Below are 10,351 nucleotides of genomic sequence, written 5' to 3'. Positions count from 1 at the left end.
AGTGTGGATTAGGTGGGGGACAGAAGGGAGGGGAGACTGGGTCCGGTCCCTGAGGGGTCGGGTTTGCCTGGGACGGGAGAGAAGGTGGAAACTGGGTTCGGTGAGTGGGGGAGGGGGTGGCGGTTGGGATGTGTGTGGATGGGGATGTGTGTGGAGGGGAGACAGGACGTAGGCTGGGTTTGGCTGGAGGGCGTGGTGAGAGTCAAAGAGCCGCAAGGTGAAAGGGGCGCTTTCCTCCTCAGTGCCTGTCCTGCAGCGGTGGGACAAGGGGGGAGGGGCGGCCAAACATTTTTTTGCTTGGGGCGGTAAAAAACCTAAAGCCAACCCTGTTTGCTTCCCTAAAAGTATATTTGGCAGCAATCATTGCTTTCCATCACCCAATAGATAGTTGCTCAGTGTTTGCACATGCTATTTCCTAAAGGTTTATAAAAGGTCTTTGTAATCTATACCTCCCATGTAGATTACCACCATCAGCATGAAACCTGGAGATGATGTTGGACACTCTTACCCATGCTCCCTTTGAACTGCTAGCTACCTCTCCATTATCGACAATGATGCTCAAGGTAGTTTTTCTACTAACAATTACTTCCACCTGCAGAGTTGGAGAACTGGTGGCCTTAATGGCAGTACCACCATATACCACATTTAATAAAGACAGTGTCATATTGCGCCCACATCCTTCCTTCATCCCTAAAGTTTGTTCAAATTTCCACATAAATGAACCAATCGTCTTTCCTTCCTTTTACCCTAAGCCACACTTAACTCCTCGTGAAGCTACGCTTCACTCTCTTGACATGCACATAGCACTCGCTTTCTATGTAGACAGAATTCACCTTTTCCACAAATCGGAGCAGCTACTAATCTCATTGGTGGAGCGTTCCAAAGGTGAACTTCTCTCATCACAACGCATTTCCAGGCTCATAGTTTCCTGCATAACAAAGTGCTATGCCCTAAGGAGTAAACTGCATCCGGAAACACCTAGAGCACACTCTCCAAGAGCTGTAGCAACCTCCGTGGCTTTCCTTCGGGGAGTCCCGCTCAGAGACATTTGCTGAGCGGCTACGTGGTCCATCAATGACACCTTTATGAAGCATTACACTATCTCTCAGAGTTGAACTAAGGACACTACCGTAACCTCTGCAATACTATCAACTGATTAAATCATGACTCTGAGGTCCGCCTTCCATGTGCTCTTGAGTACTGCCATACAGTCACCAACAGTGGAGCACCCACAGGAACATCACTCAAAGAAGGAGTTACTCACCTGGGCAGTAACGATTGTTCTTCAAGATATGTGTCCCCACAAGTGCTCCACTATTTGCCCTCCTCCCTGCTTCAGAGTCTCCTATTATATCTTTCAGATATATGGGCAGACTTGAGGAACTGGCGGGAGCCAGACTGCACATGTGATCAAAAGGGCATGAACAGTGCAAAGTGCATGGTTCACCTGACTACTGCTGATGAAAACTCTGATCTGTAGTGCCGGGATGACCCGACACCAACAGTGGAGCACCCACGGGGGGACACATCTCGAAGAACAGTCATTACTGCACAGGTGAGTAACTCTCTCTTCTGCTGGCATCTGGCAAATCCTTCTATTATTTGATTTCCTCCCTTTATATCCCTTTTGACCAAGGCAGGAATTCTTTATGTTCCAATTTTCTCACCTTGAGTGGAAAAGTACCTGATCAAAAATGGGTCAAGTGGCATGGTCACATGTTTTTGTAGGGCCAACCACTGTTTGAGGTTACTGGAAAAACAAAGCCATTCATAAGTTGTTGACTTGATCACCCAGCTATTAAATTCCTAATGTATCACTAATGGTTTTCATGAGACTACTTGGACTAATAAAGCAGGTTACCATTTAATATTTCTAACTTCACATAAAAAAATAATTAAATTTAAGGATAAGAAAGAAACAAAAATTATGAAATGCATATGCCAGTGAAAAATCTCAGATAACAGCATTTTGAAGAATAAAATTACAGGATATATATATGCATTGCAGGAAGTATCAAGAATTGACATCAATAATAATACAAGTATGTGCTGGGAGGTGAATGTGAAAGACAGTGTGTGTGTGTGTGTGTTGTGTGAGGGACAAGAGCCACACAATAAGTGAGTGCATGTGTGGGGGGGGAGGGACTATGTTTACAGAAGAGGCAATGCAAATGAAGCGCGGATTAACATTTTCTTGCACTTCATTTGCATAATCTCTTCTGGTCCATTTTTGTGTAAGGGATTTTTGCACAAAAACAAGCAGTGTGGATGGGTCCATTTTGCGCAAAAAAAACCTTTTTGCACAATATCCGTATGCCTCCCCCGTGGAGGGGATGTTTTGTGTGCCCCTTGACTGATTTTTCTGTGGGTCAGTGGCTCCCGACCCAAAAAAGGTTCCCCACCCTGATCTACTGGATCCTGTTATAACTTTTTCTACAAGACTGAAGAGCCTATTTATTAAATATTCGATCCTCATGCAGATATTTACAGATTGTAACCAAGTCACCTCTTACCCCTCTCTGTGTTAAGCTAAAAATAGATTGAGCTCTTTGAATTTGTCACTATAAAACATTTTTTCTAATCTTTTAATCATTCTTGTGGCTCTTTGAAATTTCCCCAATTTATCAACAGCCTCCTGGAATTGTGGGCACCAGAACTGGACACAGTATTCTAGTAAGTTCAGAAAATTTCACTAGTAAAATCTAAGAAATCTCTACTTAACATATGCAAACTGTGTTGCCAAGGTCCCCGAGGTCCCCAGACACGAGGTGGTACTTCCACCCACACCACACACTACTCTCAGCCCCAACTCTGAGCCTCTCCTCCCCCCTCCAAGGTTCTTAGCCCCCTTCTTCCCTCCCCATATCCCAGTTCTCAGATCCCCTCCTGCCCAGTTACTTTTATATAAAAAAAACCCGAAGACTTTTTTTGGAACAAACTGTTGTTTTTATTGACTGTACAGGGAAGGGGGAAGGGAGGGTTGTTGTGCAGAAGGTATAGAGGGGCAAGGCACAGGCCCCTAGTAGGGAGGCAATGGGGAGAGTTACTGGGGTCCTTCAGAGAAACTTTCCCTCAGGTCCTCCTGGATGCGCACCCCCACTTGATGGGCCTGGTTGATGGCAACTGAGTGCAGCTGCTTGAAGGCCCTTCCCTCCTGGCCAGCTTCTGCCCCCCACCCAGGAAGGAAGGCAAGTCAGGAGGCACCTTAAACACACCTTCAAGTGCCCAAAGGCCCATTCAGCCTGAATGTGGCTCCCGCCCAGGCAGGCATTGAAAGGGTCCCTGCTTGGCTCCAGGTGGCCGGTGTATGGCTTTAACAGCCATGGGGGGTAGGCCATGTCCCCCACTATGTACAGTGGCATCTCCACGTCTCCATCCATGATGTTTCACTGGGGGAAGAATGTACCAGCCTCCAGCTTCTGGCAGAGGCTGGAGTTTCTGAACATGCAGGCATTATGCATCCTCCCCAACCACCTGACAAAAATGTTTGAAAACTGTCTATGGTGATTGACCAGGGCCTGCAGGACCATGGGAAAATAGCCCTTTCGGTTTATGTACTGGGCAGCTCTGTGCTCTTGGGCACCGATGGCGATGTGTGTTCCATCTATGGCCGCCCACAGTTGAGGATGCCCCTCATGGTAAATCTGGCCACAGTGAGGTCCAGGTTTCCCAGGCGGATGACCCTGCACAGCAGGACAGTGTTTATGGCCCTCACCACCTGCAGAAGGAGACAAACCGAGACACAAAACAGAGAATCAAAGGGGTGCCTGAGCCCTTGGGAAGTCCCTGAACCCCCCTTTTTCTCCCGCCATAAACACCCCAGCAGCCACCCCCTATGAGGCCTGTCTCCACACATACACACTCCCTCCCCCCAGGGCTGAGTGAGGGTGAGACTGCAGAACCCCATGGATGGGGAAACCCTCCCCACCCCCAGGCCACCCTCCATATTCCCAACTCATCCTTTCTCCAGGGTCCCCCTTTCCAGTACTCCCATATCCCCTTCAGGGATGTCAGCCCAAGAGTGCCTTACCTCCATGAGGAAGGCCCAAACAGTGGATTTTCCAACCCTGAACTGGTTGCCCACAGACCAGTAAGTGTCTGGCATGGTGAACTTGCAGACAGCGACCCGCTTCTCTAGGAGGATGGCAGGTCACATCTGGGTGTCCCGTCGATGGATGGCAGGGGCGAGCCAGGCACACAGCTTCATGAAGTCTCCTTCCTCAAATGGAAGTTGTGGATCCACTGTTGGTCATCCCACTGCTCCATCACCAGCTGGTCCCACCAGTTGGAACTGGTGTCCAGCCTTCAGAACCATCTCTCCACATTGGGGTGCAGTTGCAAAGGCATCACTCCCGCACACTGGCAGAGGTTCTCAATGATGAGCTATGAGTTGAGCTCATGCAGGACCATGAATCTAGCGTGCAGAAACTGCTGCATAAACTGCAGCATGGCAGTGTGAGGCCATCGCCATCGCAGGCCCAGAAGCAGCTGCAGCTCCAGCTCCATGTCAAAGAGTGCTGTGGTGTCCAAAAGCTGGGCAAGCAGAGCATGCACTGTAAATGCATTGCTGTCCCTCGGAGAGGTAGGCAAGCAAGCAGAAGAAGCTGAGAAACAGCTATCCAGGGAGGTCTCTTTAAGCACTTGTCTCAGATAGCCTTAGGCAACAGCACCCAGAAGCAACTGCTGACCTAATACCCTGCCTAAACTGGTTCTGGGTAGCCTTAAAGGTGAGATAGCATCCAATCAGTGTGGACACTATCTTTTGAAATAGCACATCGTTATTTAGTTATGCTTTCTGTGTGTAGACACGCTATTTTGAAATAAGTTTTTCCAGAAGATCTCTTCTAGAAAAGCTTATTCCGAAAGAAACTTGCAGTCTAGATGTAGCCTAATACTCAGGGAATCGAGCACCTGCCCTCCAGATTGGAACAGGAGTGCTCAAGTTTAATTTGGGCTGCTGTTACATCATCTCTTCAAAATCAAATACTGATCCACTGTAATTTGTTGTAGAAAAAGTAGGATAAAATTGAGCAACACATGCTGGCATCTTCCCAGTGCTAACTGGGACCGAAGTTGCTATTTTCAACTGCCATTACCAGGATTTTTGTGGGGTATTTTGTAGTTTTCTTCTTTTAAAAAGAAGATAGTAATATTGCATTGGTGATTTCCCCACAAAAACAAAGGGTATGTCTAGACTACAGGGTTTTTTCGAAAAAAGTGACCTTTTTTCGAAAAAACTTCTCCTGCATCTAGACTGCTGCTGTGTTCTTTCAAAAGTAAATCGAAAGAACGCGGCAGTTTTTTTGACCGCGGAAAACCTCGTTTTACAAGGAAGAACGCCTTTTTTTGAAAGTGCTCTTTCAAAAAAAGGCGCTATGTAATGAAAACTGTGCTTTTTTGAAAGGGAGCATCCAGACTGCCTGGGTACTCTCTTTCAAAAAAGCGGCTTGCTTTTTCGAAAGTACTGGTTGTAGTCTAGACACTCTTTTTTGAAAGAGGCTTACAGTCTAGACGTAGCCAAAGAGTGGAACAAAAAAACAACAAAGGCACCTGAACTTCTCCTCATTATGTGGGACTGTCTTACAATACAGATCCTGATATCCTCTAAAATGAAAATTGTTCCACTTTGCTACAGTTCTGATTGCCATGCAGGAAGTAGTCCTGTGCTCTGTACACTTCCAAAATTCCTACTGAATTCAGAAGTGCCTTCCGTTTGTAACCATAGTGCCTGATATTTTCAGCCCTTGTAAGCTAAGCAGATTTACATTTAGTAATCGGGTGGGAGGCCTCTCAGAAAAAGTTAAGTGCTGCAGGAGGTGTTAATTTTTCACTAGGTAATGTGAGACCCTCCTATTACAAAAATAAACCAGTGCAGCATAAAATGTATCCTTTGTTTCCATGAAAAGACTTTCACTTCAGCAGGCTTTGAGTGGAACGGGTTATACCCTGGCTGTAACTCCTCTGTCTTCAGAGGCTCCTGGTCCCATGATGAAGGGAAGTAGTATGAACTTATTACAGAACTGTTGTTTAGGGATGGGAACCTCCTGGAAACTCAGCCTCCATAATCATTCAGTCTGAACTTTCTGTATGACTGTGTGCTAGCTGAGGGGCATGTGGGAATTGGGGAGCCCTGGTGCAGGTGATGGACATCTAAGGCACTTCAATCCATGGCTAAGAGGGACTCATTGAACCGCAGCTATCTAGGGCCAGCACTGAGGATTGAAAGTGGAAGATTCAATCATACTCAGCATTAGAATTGCCACACCTCCAGTGGCTAGTAGCTGCAGCTGTCTAAGGCTGGCCTCTGAAAATTGGCCCCATGGCTGTAGCCAGAGAAGATACAGCTGGCTCTGTGACTACTGGGGCCATTAAGTTAGAAGCAGATAAAGAAACGGAATTAACCTCAAGATCACCAGCAGGAAAAGAATGTCAAGGGGAGCAGGAAAAGAGGAAGCCAGTCCGGCCTACAGGGGAGAATAGCCCCAGATGGCTGGGGAGCATGTCCAAGGTAGAAGGGAAACAAGCATGGGGAGAGATGGTGGTAACCAGGTACTAGACCAGCATGTAGACTGGAACAGGAGGAGAAAGGCAGGTGACTTCAGATTCCCATAGGTTCAGTGCTCACTTTGGGGAAATGGTGTTTGCAAGTGGTTTGCTCAAATGGCAGGATGGGGTGCTGAGGTGGAGATATGAGAATTGATCAGGAACTTTATTGAGCTGAGAACAGGGCCACATACAGTGACTGGGGAAATAGAATGGTCCTGGAGACATGGTTACAGAATGTCTGGATGAGGAAGGAGATAAATCCATGGGGAGTTTGCCCTGTTCACTATGAAATTTCTGGTCACTGTGGACACTGGTGTACAGTTCAGTGAGAGAACTAGGGGCTGAGTAAGCTGTATAGCAGTACATTCAATCTTGAAAAGGTGTGTGCTCAAAATGAAAAATGCCTCTCAGGTTCCATACCGGATAGACTATAGCGCTGCCACACCAGGTCCACACTTGGAAGGGGCCAATAAGGACTACATGGAGGCCCATAAATGTTTATTGCCTCAAAATATTACTCTGACCCAGACAGGGGTTATAGGAGTAGTACCAGTTGGGATGATGGTTTTAGTGCTGTGTACAACTTTTCACTCAGGGTTGGATGAAGACCACTAAATCATACAATTGCAACTTTGAGGCAATATGTCTTGGTCCAGATTTGTACTAGAGAACTGGGGGAATCAGCTGTCCCATTTCCAGTTCCCCGAATAAGCTAGTTCTTTTACGTCAGGGCATGCCACACTTTTCCATGGTAATATTTCTCTAAGTTCAACACAAGTATTCTGATGTCTATGCACATGAAAAATGTTCTTTAATGAAGTGCTGAGCAATGAGTCTTATTGAAAGGAAAAAAGCTGGGAATAATGGGTGAAGAAGGATGCTCACGTTTTCTCCTCATCCATTTTAACAGCAGACTCAGCAAACAAGTCCATTCATATTCATCCTGTAATAGTCAGTATTGGATCTGGCTAGTGCTTAAAACATAACAACTTGGTTTTTACTGAAAGAATGGAGAGAGAGTTTCAATTCAACACTCAGCCACTCCTGTTTAGTTCTATTTATTTATTTGTGCTCTTGTAGTGCCCCAGGAACCTTAGTCTTAGACAAGGACATCACTGTGCTTGGTTCCCAGACCACTGAGTTCAGTGGGACTTGCCATTGAATACTTTTAAGCATCTGGACCCTGATGTCTCAACAGAAAGTGCATCAGTGGGGCTTCTCCAGGTATACTGTAGATCTCTGTATAAGGATCCTCCTCGACACCAGACAACTTGGAAAGGTGGAGAGTTATCAGCTTGCCCAGGTAAAGCAAAGATTGCATGTCAGAAGTCATGTAAAAGTTTCACTTTAACAAGTAGACCTCCCCTGCCTATTGACATATAGTATCAATAAGTGTGACAGGATAGTCTTATGGTTAAGGCATTGGCTGGGGCCTCAGAAAACATAGGTTCCATTCCAACTTCTCCACAAGCATTGTTTGTGGCCCTAAACAAATCATATCATTGTGATTCAGTACCCCAGCTACAAAATAAGGCTAGTAATATTTCCCCACTTCACAGAGGTGTTATGAATATAACATTTCAGGTACTCCAGGAATGGCACCTCTGAGAGAAAGAACCTTTATCTTTCATGTGTCTGTGGCTTATTTTTAGTTGCTAAGAAAGCATTGATTATGAAGTAACTATATGGGCTGAGTACCCGCATGGGAAAAGGTGTGCCTGAGCTCATAATCCTTCATAGCCACAGACTATAGTATCTCCAATTTAAAGTTGGGGAAACTGTCTCCTGAAGCTAGCAGAGCTAGATATGGGTTAAGGCAGGAAGAGAGGTAGGCATGGAAGTTCAAAATACTGTAACTGTGAAATTCTGTACTTTAGAACATAGTCTGATTGTGTTTTATTTTAAATGTAACTTTCATTAGAATGCCCTGGCTTTCTCATGTTTAGGTACTGAACATAATTTTCTCTCTTTGTATATTTTAAGGTATGGTTCTTTCTCATCTGTAATTCCAGCTTAATGACATTTTTTGTGCAAGAATTGACACTAAGAAATATTCTCTCTCCCTTTAGTGATTCCCTCAGGGTTCATTATTAGCAGGGTGGACCATAAAAGGGAGATTTCCATTAATTACAATGGTCACATTACCCAGGCCAGAGGGTTTACTAGTTTCAAAGATCTGTCCAATTTAAGAGGTTTTTAAGATTTGGTCTTTTTGAAGAGAACAAATGAGCTATATATTACAATGCTGATATTCATGTTTCAGAACACAAATAGAACTCATGTTCTTTTAATCAGGTCAAAAATATGAGCATTCCAGGAACACACTCTAGTAAATTATTTATGCTTGTGATGAATAGTGACCATGGTTTGGGGCCAGACTGTTACTAATTGTGCATGTGTATACTGATGAGAGAAAGTGCACAGGCCTTCTCATTCTGCTTGGGCTCTTGTGAAGGAGTTAGTTTAAGGCAGTGGTCACCAACCAGTCTATCATGATCAACTTGTCAATCAGAGGCACTACCAGTCGATATCAACACAGTGTTCCCAGCCCTCCCTTGCTCCCTCCCCCACAGCCACAATGAGGAGCCCGTGCTGGTGCTACAGCCTCCCGCCCCTTCCAAATTGGAGCTAAAGCCGGCTTCCTTTGGCAGGAGGGAAAAATCCCGCAGCTCTGTGCCAGATCCAGCTTCTCAGGAGGTGCACATGTACTGCTCCTTCCCTCCCCACAGCAACACACGCACTTTCTTCTCTTGCCTTCCTTCCCCCATGCACCAAGGAGGCAGGGTCAGGGGGTACGGTTTAAGATGTCAGTGGAGGATCTGGAGCGGCTGGATTTCTCAAAGGAGCCACACATGCACTTCTTCCAGCGCTGCCTGCAGACCCTTCCTGGAGACTCCCAGGTACCGGCCGAGCTGCCCCTGCCCACTCTCCCCTGGCCAGACACCCACCAGCACCCTGGTCCTGCCCCCATCTCCTGAACAGACACCTACCCCCAGCTTGCTCCTGTACCTTACTTCCCACCCAGATTCTGAACCCCCATACCTATCCCACTCATTAGCAGCCCTGTTCTACACACTGAATCCCTCATTTTTCATTGCACCCCAGAGCCATGGGGGGGCCACAAAATCCACTAATCCTGGAACCCCAGAAAAGTTAATCTGGCCTGAGGCCTTGACTCTCAATCCTACCTCCCCCCGCTACACGGGGTTCGAACAAGCGGGGATTTAAAAATGGTGGCTCCCCGCTTATGCAAATGAAGCCCGGGAAATTCAAATCCCGGGCTTCATTTGCAAGTGCGGTATGCCTACATTACCCCGCTAGTTTGAACTAGCGGGGTAGTGTAAACATACCCGCAGTGACCAGTGGTTAACTCCACAAGTTGGCCTTTTATCTTTCATTTGTCAGTTCTGAGTGGATATTCTGCCTGACACTTTGAATTTTATCTAACTCACTTCTAGATAATTCTACAGAGCAGAGCACACTGTTACATGTATGACCCTGTAAAGGTATATCTACACTAGGAAATTATTTCAAAATAACAATTCCTGAAATAACTATTTCAAAATAGCATGCCCACAGGGAAGCTTTGAAATTAGTCCAAGGCAGGTTCCCTGAAGGATGCGCTATCTCAACTCAGAGCTCCAGTAAGCACTTGGGAGTAGTTACTTTGAATGACTCTGGGAAGTAGTTGTTTTGAAATAGCAGCAGTCAAGCATCCACACTACCACTATTTTGAAATAACTGTTTTGAAATAAGCATTATTCCTCATGGAAAGCAGGAATTATTATTTCAGAATAACCAGCCT

Source organism: Pelodiscus sinensis, chromosome 1 (genome assembly GCF_052426305.1).
Source record: "Pelodiscus sinensis isolate ZL-2025 chromosome 1, ASM5242630v1, whole genome shotgun sequence".
Lineage (NCBI taxonomy): Eukaryota > Metazoa > Chordata > Testudines > Trionychidae > Pelodiscus > Pelodiscus sinensis.
The sequence above is the reverse complement of the archived record's forward strand: the minus strand, read 5'-3'. Positions refer to the sequence as shown.